Source organism: Equus przewalskii, chromosome 5 (genome assembly GCF_037783145.1).
Source record: "Equus przewalskii isolate Varuska chromosome 5, EquPr2, whole genome shotgun sequence".
Classification (NCBI taxonomy): Eukaryota; Metazoa; Chordata; class Mammalia; order Perissodactyla; family Equidae; genus Equus; species Equus przewalskii.
This window is the reverse complement of record NC_091835.1, coordinates 44,536,376-44,556,084: the sequence shown is the minus strand read 5'-3', so window position 1 is coordinate 44,556,084 and position 19,709 is coordinate 44,536,376. Positions and strand designations below refer to the sequence as shown.

At 39.6% G+C, this 19,709-nt stretch overlaps 1 protein-coding gene across 1 annotated transcript in view; it reads right to left on the bottom strand.

Annotated features, from left to right (window-relative positions):
• DERA (deoxyribose-phosphate aldolase) overlaps window positions 1-19,709 on the bottom strand; it is a 228,923-nt gene that overhangs the window by 100,804 nt on the left and 108,410 nt on the right. The window lies entirely within an intron of this gene.

Sequence of the window (19,709 nt, the reverse complement as noted above, 5' to 3'; positions counted from 1 at the left end):
TGTTCCAGGAGCCCACCAGAGGGACTTTCTCATGGTGTGATTTGCAAACTTTGAAATAACACCCACCAGCAGAAGCACCATATGCTATGGAGTTACACAGTAAACTGACAGGAGCATCTCATTTGTCATTTGAAATTCAGAAAATGTCAGCAATTTTCATATCCAGCAATTGCCTAAATGCCTCTCTGGTTAGCAAGGAGCAACATTTACTATAAATGCACTTGAAAATATGAAATTTTATACTGTGATTCTAGAGGAGGAATAATAGCAAAGCCACTATTAAGATCTACACAATTCAATGAGCATATGGACAGACATATCCAATTTCTATACTCACTTTATATCCTGTGTGTGCATCTCTAGGTGAATGGTTTTATCCGTAAGGTTTATGGCATTTAGACTATTGACATTCTATAACATTGGTGATTCAAATGTGCCTTTTTATGATAAAATATAATACCAAAGAATATTTTTTAATCTATTAAAGGCAAATTTCACATAAAACACAAGCTGTTCCCTTTGTGATTAAGCTGAATTTTCATCCAGCTGCACTTGCTACAACAGAGCCAAGAGAGAAAACTACTTGGCAATTCTTCCTAATTAAAGGATGTTAATTACTGCTAAATACCATACACTTTCTCTGTTATAAAGGTTCATCTAAATCACTGTTATTACAGCACTAAAGAAATTAATAATGATTTCAAATCTAGTAAGGGAGGCCAAACTACCCATTAGTTCATACTTTTAAATGACTTCACAATGAAATTTCGGAATCGGTATTGTATAAAGACTGAAATGTCCGTGGTCTCGCACATTTAGCACATCTTTTACGTGTAAATCTAGTACCGGGTGACACCTGTTCTTCATATCTAAATATTGATGACATGATAGAAGCAGAAGCAGAGACTGTGTGAAGATGAAGAATGGAACATGTAAGACTCAAGGTGTTTCCTACCCTCCGAAATAGCCTTTGGCCAGCACGGCCTTCCTGGAATAGAGGATGTCAGCCTGAGCTCTTCTTTATCTGAATGGCCAGTAGATCATGACCCGCAGGGACAGGGAAACTAACACTTACTGAGCCTCGGAAGTTTTCTCATTTGATACAACAGTCCATCAGGGTAAATATAAATGCCCCTTTTTGCAAATTAGAATTTGGGGACGTAGAAAGTATAAGTTACCCATTTAAGAGGTGGCAGAACTATACTTAAAGCCCATTCTCTCTGACTTCAAGGCTCAGGTTCTTTCCACTAAATCATGTTCCCTGTTGCATGAAGAAAATCTGAAAACGTCATTTTGTTTTATGATCCAACATTCTTCCTTCCCTTCCCTTATCTCTTGGCCACAAATCCTGCTGTGTTTATTTGAATTTTGGCTCAAGAGGTGACTTACAAATGGAAAAACTCCAGGCTTGGCTCTGCCATTGATAGAAAGAGTAACCTAGGAAAGTTATTCATGCCTTTGAGTCTCAATTTCCTCACCTACAAAATGAGTAATGACCCTAAGTCTCTCCTAAGACTGTGGTGATGATCACATGAGGTAACAAGTTGGAAAATAAGGTGTTTAGAAACTTTAGGTACTCAGTAATTTGGTATTTAGGTACTTTAGGTATTAGGTACTTTGGTCAGGTACTACATAGGAAAATGAGTAGAGAGGGAGAGCAATTTGAACTCTTTGTAACCCAGAGTTGATAATTATTTTTAGATTGCTAAAATCCACCAATGGTTATAGGCAGTTGCATAGCTGACTTATTACAGTACTGAATGCTTAGGAATGTGAGCTCTGGAATCAGACAGCCCAGAGTTCAAATCCAGGCTCTTCCAATTTGTTTGTTTGAGCTTAAATATGTTACTCAACCTCTCCCACCATCAGTATCTTATCTGAAAAACAAAAAGTACTATGTCATAGCCAGGCCCGACTTCATGGACATGCAACCTGAGTCCAGCCTGGCATCACTTAATGACAGGGATGCATTCTGAGAAATGCACTGTTAGACAATTTCATCATTGTGCGAACATCATAGTGTTTACTTACACAAACCTAGAAGGTATAGTCTAATACATACCTAGGCTAGGCGGTACTAATCTTATGAGATCACCATCTTATGGGATCACCCTATATGTGGTCCGTCATTATGCAGCGAACAATTGTAGTTATGCAGAACCCCATACTCACAAGGGCCCCACAACTGATTTAATGCTCTGCAGTCCCTAACCTGAAATTCTTATTATTCTTTTCTTTGAACTTGTGTTTTGTAATGTAATAATGGAGCACGCACATGAGCCAAGGAGATACACACAGTACATATGTCTGCCTGAATTCCTTGCTACTGCATTAGCATATCACATTTAGGATGCCCATGAGCACAGAATCCCAGTGGACCCATCATGCATGGAAGTTCAGTGAGATTCAAAGCAAGTGACTTAACTATTCCAGGTCTCAGAAAATGACAATGCAGACATCACAGAGTTCTTGTAGATAATCAATGGGTCAAGACGCTTAGAATAATGTCTACAGAACATGTAAATGTTCATTAAAATTTTGCAACTGTTAATTTTGTTGTTGTTTTTGTTGTTCGAATACAGAGGAGGGAGAAATTAACTCAGTCTCGGAGGAATCAAGGAAGCCTTTGCAGAGGAGATAACATTCGAGCTGTCCCTTATGAACTTCACATTCATAAGGAAAGTTAGTGGAAATGAAAAGCCAGCCGTATAGATGGCTTGAAAGGGCCTACACCATTTATCGGCTTTGATGGCCAAGCCACATTAATCAGAGCCCTCTCCAAACTTTCAAATAACTTTTGCAAAACTATTTAGGCTAGCATGCTATTCTCTTTACCTGTTGATTTATGCTCTTAGGAAGACCATTATGAGGAAAAATAAAACTCTTTAAAAACACATAGTTGTCAGAAACAATCCAAGATTCCCTCTCTGGAAGACTGCATAAGAGAACCTCTTAGCAGAATAAAATTGCTCCTAATGTGCAGGCACACACAGGAATCAATCAGCCCTTTCCTGCACTCTCATCTGTTCATTTTATATAGTTGCCCAGTTTGACAAGAGATCCAGAGAAGGTCTAAGGAGTGTTGTCAGCATAAAGATGGGAGAGAAGTGATGTACTAGGCTAATAAAAGGACTCACAAAGGTCCCTGAAGTCATAAATCCTTCCTGCAGCTTTTAAAATCTGTTTCTTTGGTAGCATTGCGATGATGGAGCTTTGACAGAGTGCCCTTTCTATCCTCTCCCCTGAATGTCGGGACCCCGAGCTAAGTGCGTAGAGAGAAGACAAAATGCGATTTTATTCTCCTCTCCCTCCATGCGGGTGTGTAGCAGCCTTGCTGATGGAGACCCGAGGAGTGCTGCCCAGGCCTCCTCGACCCTTGCCTGCCTGGGCTGCTCTGCCCTCCCCATAAATTCTTATAATTGCCTCCTTCCCACACACACTTGGAGAACTACCTGATTCTCTTATGCATCAATCTAAATCCTGGCACTAATCCTTAGCGTTTTTATTAAATAGGAGGGTCTCTTTTTGGTTTTAAGTCAGTTTCTTCTTCTGGCATGGGAAATATTGCAAATTATGCATTGGATTTTGACTTACCCCAATATATGAACAGTTTCCAGGGATTCCACAAATAGGTCATCTTTGAGCATGAGCAGTGACCTCAGTGTTGGAGGAGGTCATGGAGAGGACATGACTGCCTGTGGACCCTTGAGCTTGACCTGGGCAATGAAGGCTCCTTACCCCCTTGCCCTGTCCTTGGGATGTATGTTCTGCCCACTGTTCCCATAGCCAGAGCCATTTTAAGGATACAATCCTGAGAGAGCAATGTGTGTTTGAGACCACCTGGACTATACAAGTGACTGAGTCCCATTAAGACCTCTGTATAAACTTCTAAGATTCTTTCAGGCGGCCACAGAGATCTACTCGCCTTGGGGCATGCAGCATAAGCCTCGAATGTAAGTTCCCTTGTTTATGAAAAGTGCCATCTACCAATCTGGAGAGGTCTGCCCCATTCTTTTGTCGCTCCTTGCCCTCTTTGTCCAGGGACCAGTTTCAGATTTACCCAGGGAACTCCCAAGGCTGCCAACCAATACAGATACCCAGTCAGCTTTCTCGTTTCTGTATTTGGGATAACCTGCTTTTCTACACTTGAAAGTACAGCTATGTTTGTATTAATTCAAGTAAAATGCAATTAGGAAAATAAATTGGTAAATCCCACTATAAAAATGTACTATCCAAAAGAAAATAGTAACGTATCTTTATTGTTGGTGTTTTTATTTACTCATACGTTATTTCACATTATCCAGTGTAAATATTTCAAAGTTGCTAGACATATATAGGAACATAAGTGCCCTCCCCCAATGAAGATATTTCAATCAAAACGAAAAAAATCCAACTTTTTAAAATAAATCAAAACTAGTTTTCCCTTCAGCAAACTATGCAAGTAGTGTATTTATCCCAACTCTACTGCCAATGGCACAAACGTTTGTGAGCGTGTGGTTCACTGTCTCATTTTCTTCTAGCAAGAGACAAAGTCCCATTAGCAAGGGTCCCAGAGAGAAGAAGACATAGAGCTGAGTTGCACTGACCCAAATATAGTGGGAGGAAGATGTGAAGCCCTGCTGCACGTGAAAGGAGCATCCCCTGGTCCAGGGTGAGTGAGTCAGTGCAGCATTTGGAGCCAGAGGATAAATCCAGTCTCATTACTTTATAGCTACTTTTCAACCTTTATTTTCCTTACACGGCATGCACCTACATGTCGTTCACTACATTTCAGTCATTAGTACCAAATGACTTCGGGTTGTTTTAACAAATTAATGTTGCTCTTAGAGCATGAGGATCACTGCCACTGAGTCTTTAGCCACTGCTCCCAGGGGTGATGGATGTATTGGGTGTGTAGTCACGTATCGAGGAGTTGGGCGGGATGATTGCTCGTAATGTCAGGCTGGACCAAGAGGGTTTTCTCCTAGAGCTGTCTGTACCATCTTAGGCAGAAGACAAAGCAAGATGGTGGTCAAGAAGAGAGGTGAAGATTACAGCTAAAATTGTGGAGCTAACTGTCATGTCTGAATTATAAGATGAGATGCAAATGGGAGATCAAGTAATGAGTTCAAAAACTCGGAGGATCAGAATTGGGTGAGGATATGGAGTAAGAAAAGACCCAGGATAGGGAGCCTAAAACTTAAGGCAATAAAATGGTAAGAGAGTATTTGAAACATTTTTTTTTATAGAGCCAGAGAATCCTGAAGATATTCAAAAGAATGTTCCTAAGGCTCTGAAGGCAATTCCAAAATAACACTTCCAGAAATGTTTTTATCAATGACAGAGTGACATTGAAGTGAGTGTATAAACATCCCAAGATGCCTACTTTGAGAAGAAAAGAACCTATTTGGGTGTGTGAATTCTGGCGTATTTGTTAAACATCAGACGTGCTACTTTAGAGTGACTGGTTAAATATGCACTATGTTCAGACACAAGAAAAACCAACCTGGAACACTGGTGTGTTTTATTTCTTTATTGCTAGAGGTCCTATCCTTATCCTTGTTGTTTTTCTCAAAACACAGAGTCTTCTTATTTGAAAATATTTATGTGTGTATGAGGAGAGAGGAGATTTCTGTACATTGTTCTTTGAAACCTTCTTTTTTTCTATGTTGCTGATTCTCACACATCTTTTTCCGTGGGGCAGAATGACTCTGTTTTTCTTTATAACCATTGGTTCACAAACCCACGGGGACTCTACACAGCCCAGCTCATGATAACTTTCTCCTTCTGAACGATCTTGGGGGAAACTATATTAACTTTATATCAGCAGATGAAGCGACTCGACTTTATTTGAAATCTTTATCAGTCTGACTCCATAAGGAGAAGTACCTAGGTTTGCTAGGTTGGAGTAGGTCTGGTGACATATCTGAGGACTGTGTTCCAAGTTACAATGAATTGCACCAGTTTGCTTTGAGATTTGGGCTAAGTCACTTCACACTCTGGAATTTTAGTTTCTTCTCCCAGTGCTTCCCCCTAACTTCACAAAGATGTTGTGAATATTGATATCAAAGGCTTCCAGCACTCTTGAAGAAAGGCAGGCCTCCAAATACAAGGCATTAAGTAAATCTGAAAGGCTCCACTTCATGATTATCATATAAATAATCAAGAGGATTTTTACCAAGAGAGCGGTTACTTCACACTAAATCCAGCTAAATAATGACAAAAAAAAAATGCACAGAAGAGACAGAAACTAACATATGTCATAAGGTGTATATACAATAGCACTTTAACCAGGGTGGAAAGAAAGGTAAATCAATAAGCAAGCTGTTTGCTGTAGGAGGTATTTGACACTGTTGACGTGCTTGATTTTAAATTCTTGTCCTTCCCATTTGATAGGAGGACATAGAATTCAGTGCAAAGGACAAAACTCTGACAAACGCTCAACATTATTAGTCACCAGAGAAAGGCAAATTAAACCACAATAAGATAACTATACACCCAGTCAAACAGATAAAAGTGAAGAGATCGACGTTACCAAAGGTTGGTGAAGCTGTGAAGCAGTCAAAACACAAATAAATTGCTGGTGGGAGTGTTAAGTGATACAACTCCTTTGGAAATGAGTGTGGGTGTTTTTTATAAAGTTACATATAACCTACACGATGACACCGCAATTGCATTTCTAGGTATTTACCCAACAAAATGAACACATATGTCCTCAAAAAGACTTGTACAAGACTGTTCATAGTAGATTTCTTCATAATAGCCCTAAAATGGAAATAATCCAAAAGTCCATCCAGGTGAATAAATTTTGGTATAGTCATGTAGTCATATAATCAAATACTACTCAACTATAAAAAGGAGAAAACTTCTGAAATAGCAACAATATGGATACATAGCACAGAAATTTTCTTGCATGAAAGATATCAGACAACGGAGTGTGTCAGGTTGGCAGTAACTATTCTGCTATTATGTCCACAAAGACTGTTTCCCATTTCCAGTCATATAACCTATTGGGTGTCACACACACACATACAAATTTGTGGCATGTTAAAATATAAAATCATTACATTGAGATTAAATCCATACAAATAATTTTGAAGTTTTGAGTGCTTTCTATATGTCAGGCCCTATGGTGGGTGTTTTATATGCATTGTATCACTTAGTGGGTAACTTACTACTATTATCCTGTTTTATAGACGAGGAAACCAAGGCTTAGAGAGGGCAACTGCAGTGACACAGTTCAAAATGAATAGAGTTGGGACTCAGAGTCCCATCCATCTGAGTCCAAGGTCCATAGGAAAAACCAGTGCCCTCAGCTGGCCCTCTCTGTTTAATGCTAGCCTTGTTTTTACAAAAACACAGAACCTATTTATCACATCGTGATAGAGAAGAAATGAGGCATGGAGCATGGATTATTTACTGATAAATATCGACATTTACCAGGACCTGGTCAACACAAGGAGGAGAAAGGCCTGTGCAATCTGGAAACGAAGAACACGGGTCACTTGCAAGAAAAGGTCTTGATATTGACGGCACACGAGAACTCACAGTGGTAGTCAAATACATGAGCTGGATTCAGTCCATGGAATGCCAGTTTTTGGGTTTCATCCGCCTACTTTACCTTCTTACTTTCTGCTTCCTCTTTACTTTCTGCTTCCCCCAAAAGCTCACAGCTAATTCAACTTATCTTCATTCTCACACTACACAGCTAAGTCAAGTGATCATTGCTCCCACATAATGTACAAAGATTCAGACTTCAGTTCTTCCAGGAATTAAGGCAAGTTGTAAGAAGTATTTAAACAGTCTCAGCGCCATTCCTCCTACAACACACATGCACACACATACACATGTATGTACCTACGAGCATACATATGTGTATATTTAGGGGGGCTTAATATCAGTCATTCTCCTGTGTACTCTGATGCTGACCAATGGGACTTCTCATGTCCCTTTGCTTACCGTAAGACCTGGGATCTGGTGGCCCAGGGCAACCAGTGGTATCCCCTGTACTGCCTTGGAGAAGCTCTCCTTGCCCCCATGCATCAGGTCTCAGGAATGACTTGCCACTTTGATTCCTCCTGCCCCATTCTGCCATTCTTGGTCCTTCTTCTTTGGGGACTAAGCCTTGCCTCTGAGCCTCATAAAGTGCCTCAAGCCCTGCTACACCACGGAGCTAGCCCTAGCTAGCCACACTTTCTGCCTATCTGGCCGTAAAACCCACAGACGGGATTCCGTCCCATGGGTCTCTATGCACGGTAAGGTACTCTCTTTCTGAGAGGTGTGGTGTTCTGGTAATGTTTACAAATGGAGGGGAAAAAGCCCTCATTTACAGGGTTGTCAGTTTCTGTGGTGTACATACTTTCACTGTGACCAGATTCAAGCTACCAGCACAACAGCACTTGTGAAGTTGCCAAGAGATGAGCGCCAGCACTGATTACGTAGTTTTTCTGCTGTACCAGTATGACCAAATAAAGAACCTCAAAAGCATCGGTGCTAGTACAATGTCGTAAATGAATTGGGAAGCAATCAGTTTTGAGTGTTTTTTACCTTTATTTGTAATATAATTTATTTTATTTGTAAGGTCATATAATTTAATTTTTTACAATAGCTCTGTTTTAACAACTGGCTTTCAGAATTCCCAGTTGTCACAAGCACACACTGGCTCTAGCACACCACTGCTTGAGGACACGGGTCACCTTGCTATTCATTACAGTAAGCCTTACTTTAGGGCACATGAAGGCATTCAGCAAAACTATTACATTCACTGAATGAATTAATGAGTAAATAAAGCCCTTCTGACTAGGACAATAAAAGGAGACTTCTATTTGGCAGACTCTTTGGAAGTGGTATTAATAAGCATTCCACATAAATCAATATTACAATTGAAGATTTGTTTATACCATAAATATCAGTGAGTACCTACCACCTGCCTGGCATTGTTCTAGGAGCTGAGGTGCAGGAGTGAACCCGAGAGACAGGTGCCTGCCCTTGGGAGGCTTAAACCCAGTGGAACAGTAATCAATATTTCAGCAAGTTTCCCGTATCCTTCCTGCTATAATCTCCTCCTTCCTCCCCTCCTAATCAGAGAAGCTCTCCATCCCTCAGGTGGCAGCTCTCCTCCATTTACGCTGTTAGTCCCCTTCTTTCTCCTCCCACAACACTCACCCACCCCTATTTGACTCCAGTCTGGAATAACCTGTGACCTCTTTCTTCTTCATTGTGTTTTTATTTTTCCTTTTCCAAACTTTCCAAGACATACTTCTTTGATTACCACGACTCTCTTTGGGAAAAGAAACTAATAATTATTGAACACAGTCTGTATACTAGGCATTTATATACCTTATTTCACTTAATTCTCACTATAGCTTAGATGATGTAGATATTATTATTCCTACTCTTAGACGGCAAACGGGAAATGTTTTTATCAGTAAATGTAGGATTTAAGGCCCGATCTGACTGCCTGCCAAGTTTACATTCTTTTCTTTATAGACTTCCTCTTAGCTCTCCTCTACAGTCAGGCCTTGCCCAAGAACAGGGGTACGTTCTGAGAAATGTGCTGTTAGGCGATTTCGTCGTTGTGCGAACATCATAGAGTATATGAAACTGGCAGTCAGCCCTTGATAACTAAATAGCTAGTAACTAAAGTTTTTTTTTTCCTTTTTTGCAATTCCTGATTATAGTTTTCAGTAGTTTCCCCACCCATGGTTAATTGTGCCGTTGAGGCAATATGCTATCTGACTCCCTCTAGGCTCCTACAGATACTCTCTCTCTGGAGCCTGGGTCACCGTGGTAATGGGTGTGTGAGCTGTTTTTCAGGAATTAGAACCCCTTGTCCACTTCAGGCCTGTTGAGACCACCAACCCATCAACTGGGCCTGTGCAGATGTCTGACAAGCGACCTTTTGACATAAAGAGGCTAAAAATTCCACCCTCAGATCATGCTAATGCCGCCATTTTGTGAACATGCGCCCTGTGAAGAGGCGTGGAGTCTGACTGCACTTGCGCAGATCATCAGTTACCTCACCTCTCCTCACTTCCAACCGTCTATCTCCACGTTTCAGACCACCTTGCCCTCCTACCCCATAAATATTCTTGAGTCCCTATTTTGGGGGAAGCAAATTTGAGATTCATTCTCTTGCTTCCTCACTTGGCTGCCTTGTGATAGACCCTCTCTCTGCACAATCTCGTCGTCTCAGTGTTAGGCTTTCCCAGGAATGGGCAAAAACAAACCTGGGCTCGGCTACATGTACGTACACAAACTTAGATGGTATAGCCTACTACACACCTAGGCTATGTGGTACTAATCTTATGAGACCTCTGTCATATGCAGTCCATTGTCGACTGAAATGTCCTTACGCCACACGTGACTGTACAGTTTCACTTGATTATATGCATTTTCAAGTGTTCCAATAATCTTATATTAGTTTATTCTTTAAATTATAAGCTTTAAAAGTATAAGAGTATTGTTTCTGTATCACCTTGAACAATGGAAGTTTAACAAATTTGATTGACTGATTTTATTAAAATCTGTTTTATTTATTGCTTTGCTTACAAGAGTAATACGTGATCAACATCTAAAAATGAAAAACTTAGGGGCTGTCCCAGTGGTGTTGTGCTTAAGTTCACATGCTCCACTTTAGCGGCCTGGGGTTCTCAAGTTTGGATCTCGGTTGCGGACCTACACACTGCTCATCAAGCCATGCTGTGGCAGTGTCCCACATACAAAATAGATGAGGATTGGTACAGATGATAGCTCAGTGACAATCTTCCTCACAAAAATAAATAAATAAATAAATATGAAAAACACAGACAACCCTACACACATAAGTAAATCAGACATGATCCCACTACCCCAGGATATCCAATTATTACTATTTTGTTATTTCCATGTTTTTTTCTCTATGTATAACCTTTGGAAATATAATTGGCTTATAATATACGTATCCTTTAATATTGTTTATCAATGAAATCATTTTCCCATGCCATTTAATATTCTTCTACAATGATGTCATCCTCTTATAATTTATTTATTTTTCTATTATTGTTTCTTAAAATTTCTTATGATAAATAATACTTGATGAACGTTCTTAGAAATATATTTGTGCACATCCTCCTAAAATAAATTCCTATATACTGAAATTGCAACTTTTTGTGACTTTGCGTGTTATCAAATTGGCTTCCTACAAAACTGTGCCACTTACCCTTCTATTAGCAGTGGATGGAGTGCCCATCATGCACACACTTGGCAGCATTTAATATTATGTCCATTGTTAATCAGTACCAGGCTGATAAATAGAAAGTAATTATTCTTCTATTTTATTATTTCTTGACTATCAGTGAGTTTGAACAACTTTTCATAAATTTAGCTACCTATGTTTTGCACAGTACTTATTTTTGTCTTTGGTCCACTTTTCTACTATGATGTCTTTTTTATTGATTGTAAGCTTTTTGTATATCAAGGCTTTAAATGTTTTCCCTTCTTGTGTTGTAAATGTTTTTTTCTAGCTTCACTTTCTTTTTTTAAAAAAACTTTATTTTTAAATATAGATTCACAAGAAGTTGCAAAATATAGTGCAGAGTTCCTGTGTACCCTTCATCAAGCTTCCTGAATTGATGACATCTTACATTAACTGTGCAGCACATTAGCAAAACCAAGAAACTGACATTGGTACAGTTAGACTACAAATTTCTATGGATTTTATTACTTTAAAACCTATTAATGGAGATTTTAAACATAAATTTTAAGCATTCATTCTTATTTTTTTGGAAAAAACCTTTATACTTCTGGTTTCCGGTTCTGCATATAAGAGGCATGAAAGTTGCCACTCCAGCTTAACAAGTAAAAAGCTGAAGAGACTGAAAAATCAATAACTCTTTCTGGATCCATAAGAGAGAGGTGGACACAGGGCAAACCACTGTTCACAAAATTGGAGAGACAGGCGAATACGAAGAGGCAGGGCTTATGAAAGCACTCACAAGCAGAAACCACTGTGGGAACCAGTGCTTGGGTAGAAAAATCTGAACTGTACTTGCTGAATTCCTGGAGGCTTACTGCAGACAAGTCCCCAAAGGGACTCAGTTAGAGAGGGACCCCAAAATATTGTGAGATTTCCCCCAGGAGCTCAACCAGATTCCCATAGTAAATATCAGAAGAAAATCCCCTTGGGCTTCCACAGGGAGAGGGAAAAGGAACCCTTTGAAACACCTCAGAGCACTCTTTTTTTAACAAGACCTGCCCTCAGGGGAAACAAGTCAACCAGAGCCTAGCTACTCAGGTATTATCAGAGCCTAATTGACCTGAGGTGAGGAAATACTGTACCCAACTCCAGCTCACTCTGGCCATCCCGTCCCACCTAAAGGGAGAGAAAAAACTGAGAATGGGGCTGGACCAGTGGTGTAACGGTTAGGTTCACGCACTCCGCTTCAGAGGCCTGGGATGCACAAGTTCAGATCCTGGGTGCGGACTTACATACCGCACACAAGGCCATGCTGTGGTGGCATCCCACTTACAAAATAGAGGAAGATTGGCACAGATGTTAGCTCAGGGCAATCTTCCTCACCAAAAAGAAACTCAAAAAACTGAAAATCACTTGTGAAGGTCACAGCCCAGAGGCATGGGCTCACTACAAGGCTAAGCTCTAACCATAAGACAACAGAATGCTTTCCCTACCCTCTACACCTCATTGCTACTTTGCAAAAGGTCTATTTACAACAGTTCCTTTTACCTGATACATCATGTCCAGCTACCAGGAAAAAATTACAAGGCATACTGAAAGGCAAAAAATAAAATTTGAAGAGACAGGTCAAGTATTAGAACCAGACATGGCAGGGATGTTGCAATTGTCAGAGAGAAAATTTAAAACAGTATGACTAATATGCTAAGGGTGCTAATAGATAAAGTAGACAGCATACAAGAACAGATGGGCAATGTAAGCAGAGAAATGGACATCCTAAGAAAGAACCAAAATGAAATACTAGAGATAAAAAACACTATAATAAAAATGAAGAATGCCTTTGATGGTCTTATTAGTAGACTGGACACAGCTGAAGAAAGAATCTCTGAGCTAGAGGATATATCAATAGATTCCTTGAAAACCAAAAAGCAGACAACAATGACTGCAAAAAACAGAACAGAGTATCGAAGGACTATGGGGCAATTACAAAAACTGTAACATACATGTCATGGGACCACTAGAAAGAGAAGAAAGAGAGAAAGGAACAGAAGAAATATTTGAAACAATAATGATGGAGAATTTCCTCAAATTATTATTAGACACCAAACCACAAATCAAGGAAGCTCAAAGAACACTAAGCACGATAAATGCCCAAAATGCTACTTGTACTATATCATTTTCAAACTACAGAAAATCAAAGATAAAGAAAAAAGAAAGAAACCACAGGGATAAAAAATGTTACCTATAGAGGCACAAAGGTAAGAATTACATCTTCTTTCTTGAGGTTACCAGTAGCCCATTTTATTTACATACCATAATTTTACCAATTCCTTATAGTTGGATTATTGCTGGGGATTCTTGGGGAAACACTAAACGGGCTTGAAAAGTCTGGCGCCAACCATGCAAGGTATTTCTTCTTTTGGGAACAAATCTAATATTGTCACGGGTCACTGAGCTCTTACACTAAGAAGTCTGCCTGTTTGCACTGTTGGAAAATGAGTCACTTCTGTGAATCTTTTGTTTAGAGCCTGTGTAGTTTATGGACCGTGTTCCTTTTTAAAATATATAAATAAATATTGTCAATAAATATTAATATATGGTATTTATGTCATTAACATTTGTTCAGTTATTTCCTTAGGATAAATTCCAAAAGTAGAATTTCCAACAAAGAGTATGCTCATTTATAGTCTTCTGGTACAGATTGCCAAAACACCCTATTTAAAAGCTGTAGCAACTCATATTCCCACGAGTGGAACATAAGAATGCTCACTTCCTACATCTTTACCAACACTGGGCATGACCATTCTTTGTAACTTTTAAAGAATTAGATGTCTAATATGAAACAGATCGTGTTGATTCCCTACTTGAAAATCTCCAAAGGTTCCCCATTGTCCATAGGAGCCATTCTCAAACTTTTTGGTATGAGGACTTCTTCATAGTCTTAAAACTTTAAGGGCCTTAAAGAGCTTTTGTTTATGTGGGTTACATTTATTAATATTTGCTGTGTTATAAGTTAGTATATATAAGATTTTTATAAGTTAGTGTAAACAAAAATTTAAATTTTATTCAATTCATTAAAAATAAATTCATTACATGTTAACATAAATAACATTTTTATAAAAGGTAACTATTTTCAAAATAAAACCCACTAGTGAGACATGTGACATTGGTTTACATTTTTTGTATATCTCTTTAATGACTGACTAAAAGATGTTCTATTATAGGAGAAGCTGAAGTCTCATATCTGCCCTGGCATTCAATTTATTGCAATATTGCACATCATGTAGCCTCTGGAAAACTCTGTACACTCATGGCCAAATGAGAGTGAAAAAGTACACAGTGTAGTTTTGGCTTCATGGACCCCCCTGGAAGGTTCTTAGATACCTCAGGGGTCTCCAAACCACACTCTGAGAACCATGAAGTTGAAAGGATAAATCCTAACTCCTTAGCATGCCATATGAGTCCTTTCTTGATTCAATCCTGAAACTTCCTCAATTATTCTCTCTGCCATGCTCATTCTTGTGGCCATACAGAATTCTAACTCCTTCCCAGACACTTTATGCATTTTTAGCTCTATATGCTTTTACATATGCTATTGTCTCTGCCAGGAACGTCTGTCCCTGGTGGCTATATTGGGATTTGAGTGAACTCGATAAATCATAACCCTCCCCAAGCTCTGAATAAACTGAGAGACAAAACAAAAAAGCAAGCAGAGAGAGAACCAAGCATCAGCTTTATTACCAATAGCGCTGATTTTGAAGAATATAGCTGACTATATGGCAACAATGAGCCTCCTGATATCCACCCCCCGAACTTGACAGACCCACCCACCCAGATACAGACAGCGCTGGACAACGGCAGGCCTTCCCATGTAGAGTCCCCCTGCTCCATCCTTAAACTTGGAGAACGGAGAAAGGGCTCACTCCCAACAGGGCAGAGGAAGAATGACTTGAGCTACATACAGATCCCCAGTTCCTTATCTTATAGCCAACAATTAGGTAAATCACTCCATCTTCCCTAAAGAGGGCTGACTGAGGGAAGAAAGTAGGAATGGTATGCTAGTGTGTTCTTTCGTATGAAAGGAAACAGGAGTAGGGATGAAGTTTATTTCCCACCCCACCTCCATGCTCACACATCACATACAACATTCTCCACCTATAAAACTGCTAGTCATACTCAAACACTACCTATTGTATGAGGCTTTATTTAACCTCCTGATATATTCTCCCCTCTCTATAGCACTTTGTACATATAAATAAATTTAATAAGTGATATTAAGACTTTTACATGCAAGGAACAAAGAATACAAATAAGGCAGTCTTTCTGCCTTGAAAAACTTGGCGGGGGGCTGGCCCGGTGGCGCTGTGCTTAAGTTCACACGTTCTGCTTCCTCAGCCCAGCGTTCATTGGTTTGGATCCCGGGTGCAGACCTACGTACCACTTGGCAAGCCATGCTGTGGCAGGTGTCCCACATATAAAGTAGAGGAAGATGGGCACGGATGTGAGCTCAGAGCCAGTCTTCCTCAGCAAAAAGAGGAGGATTGGCAGTGGATGTTAGCTCAGGGCTAATCTTCCTCAAAAACAAAACAAAACTTGGGGAAATGATATCTATGACAGCATCTCTGCTATAGCTCTCAGATTTCTATCCCCTACATTTATTCTGCCAACAAATTTGGAGACATTAAGCACACAGGCACCCTTTTTCTATGAAATCATTTACACATGTGGTTGCACCATCTGAACTCTGTCCACATCATTTGACCCTCATGAATCTGCACTCGACTTTGATGATGCCCCTGAAATCTTTCCAAACCTCTCTCATTTCCTATCAAGGTCCAGCCAGACCAGTGCCACAGTAATTATCCCCCAAAGCTAACAATTCATTTTTTATCCTTCCCATTTCCCTCATAATTTTATACGTGGGTGGATGCCTTTGTGTGTTTGTTTTGTATTTATGGCTATAATGGAGAAACATATAGTAACACAGCTCATTATATAAGGCTTTGGAAATAACATGGGCCAAATCCCAGATCCTAAGACCCAGCAGTAGATATAATAAAAGGCTGATATAATACGTTTAACCTATGTGGAGGGCACTGTTTCTGTCCCTGAACAGCTCGTTATAGAGATTCCACCTCATTGCTATTTCTCCCCATCTCCATGGCAGCCTACAGACTGCTTGAGAGCATGATCTTGGCTAGGTGGCTAAATGACCTTTGGGGGTCTGTTTTTACTCCCTGAAATTCTATGATTCTGGTGAATTTTCTTTTTTGGAAGTATGGCACAAAGGCTTCATTTTACCAAAGTGCCTGGCATGTAGACTGTCACAGTAGTTAGCACAGATGCTGGAGTCAAGAGCAACTGGCCTCAAATCCCAGCTATATGTACGACCTTAAAACCAATCACTTCACTTCTCTATGCCTCCATCAATTCATCTGTAAAACGACGATGATATCATACATATCTCATAGGCACGTTGGGAGGAATAGTTAATACATATAAAGAATTTAGAACAGTGCCTACCACATACTAAGTGTACAATAAACTATCAATTACTAGTTAGTACCAGCAAATACGTGTTCAAGAATTCTACAGTTTCATGAATTCCCAGCAACTTAAAATATACATTTAATAGGCACTCAGGGAACACTGGAGACTGATTTTGGGTCTGAATTTTATACTTATCCAAATCCTTTTAAATACCTTGTCTCATTAAAAAGAAATGATTTTTAAATTAGAAAGGCAGTCTTTTTTGAAAACGAATTCTCAGCATATATCCCAGGCATATACATATTGAATCTACCAATGAAATCCTATTATAAGACCATGTTTGCATAATTCTATTGTAGTCAAATATTCATATCCATTTTTTAGAGCTCGAATCAAGCATTTATACAACTGTAATATCTCTCTTTTGCAAAATCTTGCTGTAGGTGTGTCAAACGTTCTCATCAGTCCACCATGTACAGACACTGACTGCAATTTAAAAGACATAATCAAAGAATGTATTAAGTAATTCCATAAAGCTTGGAAAGCGAAGCTAACTTTCAACCACGGAAAGATTAAGCAGTGGGTAAATTTGGCACATTTGCTCTTAAGTCATTTTAAAAGCATTAAAACATATTTCAAAGATTTGAAACATGCAATTATTTTTGCTGCCACTCAAAACATGAAATAAACCTCACTTAAAAAAGATACGTGCTTTTTTAGCTATCAAAACAAACAACTTAATGAATAAAAATTGTTTTCCCAAACCAGTTTTCATACATTTGCAACTCATCCAGCAAGCTTAAGTCTGAAATTATAGAAAGCATTGGTGAAATGTACCGCTGTCCCCCCAAAACAAAAATGTATCAGACTCAAGCTGCGGTTACTCTATGAAAAGCTCTACAAATCTGTGTCATGCATTTACTTTGGAATTCCATTCACTAACAAAGCTGTACCTTTGTCTACCTGGACGACACCGATTGTTCATGCTTATTTTATGGCTAGGTCTCATTTTATAATCATACTTTCTCTATATTTATCCACAGTGGTAATTATCTTTCAAGTTAATTTAACAAATAAATCTGGAACGCCTACTCTCTGTAAGGTACTTGGCTTGGGTATTGTAAGGGGTTTAAAGCTGGTTACAACAGGCTTACCTCTCAGAGTTCCCACTCAGGGTGAGCGAAAGGCAATGGAAAGAAACTGAATACAGGACTATCGGCTCTCTGTCCCTGTCCCTTTACAAGTTCCAAGCCTAGTGAGTCATCGTGACGAAAGAACAATACACAGGCCAACCAGACCTCTGTGGTAGATCCCTCCTGCTTTTTTTGTTTGCCACCAGCACCAATTTCTTATTCTGCGATCTCCTAGTTTAAAATCTGGATCCCTATACCCACCCCAGGCTGGCGTGTTTGTTGGCAGACACATTTAGAGCCTCTTTGCTGACTCAGCTCTCTCTCCTCTCTTGAGTCCAGCCTTGTAAAGCTCCAGGTAAGAGATCTGTCTGCCAGTTCTGCTTTGTAAGACTGACACGAGTTAGCCTGGATCCCTCCCCATCCCTTGCTTCTTCCCCACATTCCCCCGCAACCTGCCTGCCGTATAAGGGGGGGTCAAAAAAACCCACAAGGCACTAATTTTATTATAAGAATGATACAAAGAATGATAGAAAACAGTCATTACAGTAAGTCAAAAGAGAGAAACGGTTTCTGATTTTGAATCTTCTTTTCTGATGCTGCTTAGTGATGGGCTTAAATGACGCTCAGTGGGAGGAACTGGAGCAGAAGCAGCATGTTTATACTCATACACAGATTAGACTTGGTATTACCAACAGGCGGTAGGGCATTTTTACACACGTGATTTTCCACCTTTTCTTGTAGCGTCCTCACGGTGAAAGAGTAACGGGAAGTTTTTGAACAGCTTCTATATGCCAGACACTTTCCAAGTTCAGTTGTATTTTTTATTCCCCTCCACATTCCAATGGATAAGATGTTTTATCTGAGGGTGAGATACTGAATAATGCCGGATGCCTCAGGCACTACAGCTTCAACCCCCCATTTCTTAGTACTTTCAGTTTTAGAATTGCTGTTGCTTTCACTACCCCTTTCAAAGTGAGTCAGAATTTATATTCATCCCGAACACAATTAACAATTCTTCCTATTCAAATATAACATTTATACAAATTCCAACTCCTTGGCCTCAGATAAAGACATCAGACCAAAGTAGGTGGCACACCCTAGAAAGACAGACCCAGAACTTCTAGGGATCCATAGGGGTAGGGTGCATGGACTGGCAGCATGAGCTTCCCATGTTTGGCATCAGTATGGCATCAAAGAGAAGCAGGGAGGTAGAGCTACCAGAAAAATCATACAGCAAGCCCATATTGGCAGGAAGCAGACTGTTGTCGAGGCAGGGCCAGAGGCCAGGACTGCACTGTGAGCCTAGAACGTGGACATGGCATCTCTCCCACCCAAACCTCCTGCCAGTAGCTAGTCCAGAAAAAACTCTCATCGCATTAAAAAATGAGCATCTATGCAAAGCTAGTGGTTAAGTTCAGTACACTCTACTTCGGTGGAACATCCAAAATATAGGAAGACTGGCACAGATGTTAGCTCAGGGTTAATCTTCCTCAAGCAAAACAAAGAGGAAAGCTTGGCAGTAGATGTCAGCTGAAAAAAAGGAAGGCAAAGAATATTCACCATAGAGCAGACAAAAATTTGGACCAAACATATTGCCATAAACTTAAAAAAAAGACCTAAACACAGCTACCATACCTATAAAGCAAGAGCTCATATCAAATATACAAGAGCTCAGGGAAGATACTGCAAGACAACAGGAAATGAAATAGGATTTAGCAGAGCCCAGGAAACAAACATTTCAGTGGCAGCAACCAGATTCTGCTAAAAACATGGAAAGAAACAAAGATGTCAGGAAGAGAAAAAAGCATACAATTCAATGAAGTAGAAAAAAAGAATTCAAAAGAATTAGACAAAAATAATTGCTAGACAGGACAGAAAAAGGACCTTAACTTATGCAGTAAGTGGTATCCTGAAGACGATGTAAAAAATAATAA